The sequence below is a fragment of the Mercurialis annua genome, linkage group LG8, assembly GCF_937616625.2.
Source record: "Mercurialis annua linkage group LG8, ddMerAnnu1.2, whole genome shotgun sequence".
Taxonomy (NCBI): domain Eukaryota; kingdom Viridiplantae; phylum Streptophyta; class Magnoliopsida; order Malpighiales; family Euphorbiaceae; genus Mercurialis; species Mercurialis annua.
The window spans coordinates 14,640,987-14,642,577 of record NC_065577.1 but is presented as its reverse complement, the minus strand read 5'-3'; positions in this window follow the sequence as shown (position 1 = coordinate 14,642,577).

Sequence of the window (1,591 nt, the reverse complement as noted above, 5' to 3'; positions counted from 1 at the left end):
TACTCAAGTATGGAATGAAGATATCTTTTATGGAGTAATTCTAGTGTTGCACATCAAACTATTTATATATACATGTATTTGTAACTCCTATAAAATATATAATTAAATATGTGCAGTTTCGTTAGTAATTAAAATTTCGTAATGTGTTTCTAAAAACAAACACTTCTACAGGGTAAAATTAAAATATTTGTGCTAATTCATTACGTTACTTATATTTTAAATATCTACAAAACTTACTTATTTAACATTTATAATAAAGTTTGCCATTTAAAACTGTAGCAGCAATGAGCCTTATGTATTTATCAATTCAATTCTTTAATAATAGTTTTAAATGAATATATATGTTTATAAAATAAATAGGGTATACAATTATGAATAAGACGCAATCGGATGTGTAATCAACATATATTACATGGATTGATAACCTTAAATGAGGGTTTAATGACATCATTTAGTGGGTAAATCTTAAGATTTAGAACTCGTTTTGGGTGGTACAGAACAATACTAGTCCAAATATTATAAATATACAAGTCCACTACAACTGTTTAATAAAAAAATTAAAAGAATTATAAATGTGCAAATTGTGAATGTAAGTCTACTAAAATATGTTTCTATCATATACATATTAGAACACGTGAATGTAGGACTATAACATTATACTAAAAATTAAATTTTCTAATCTTTAATGGATAACACTTATATAAAATTGGAAAATGTCTTAGAATTAATTCTAGTGTTTGTACAAAACAATAATTCTTTTGTATTACGTAAGTGTAAGGCTTGAGGTAAGTACAAGAAATCTAAAACAATATCTTAATATCAAATTTCGGATAAGGAATCTACCGCTATTGTTTCCTAAAATTGATTAAAATTCACACCTTTATTATTTACTCAGAAATTATTTAGAATTATATTCGCCCTTCTCAAGGAATTAAATATTTTAACATGCAAATTTAATTCATATAGATTATGTATTAATAAATATTTTTAATTCAGATAATGTAAAATTTACATATGGTTTAGAGTAAAAGAATTTAAATGAAATAAAAAATGACTTAAATGCTTTTAATTTCTCAACACCGTACGAAATAATTCAAAAAGTTAAAGAAATTTAAAATTATAATATCGGCAAATAGATATGTTCGAACTTAAAGAAATTATATAACTCTCTTGGTATGTAAAATATAAAATTAGATATTTAACCCAATTCCACAAAATTTAGTATGTAATTATAAATAATTACTTATGCCATTACAACGCAGAGATTTTATACTGGTATACCGTATAAAGATTATTTAAACTGTAAATTTTGAGATTTATGGATAGCAAAAATTAAAAAAAATTCATACTTCTTTTTTAATTTAATAAAAACATAAGTCGACTATGCTAGTTGTTGCTTTAATCACATGACTAATACCTTATTTATTTTACTTATTCAGAATTTAATTGTGCAATGAATTTTATATTTTTAAATATACATCCATTATATACACATTGACATATATTTTATATTTAAAAAACAATTAAATTATGTATTTGTCTTCTAATATTCCTGCTTGTAAAATGTGAGCATAATTTTTTCGATTTTTTT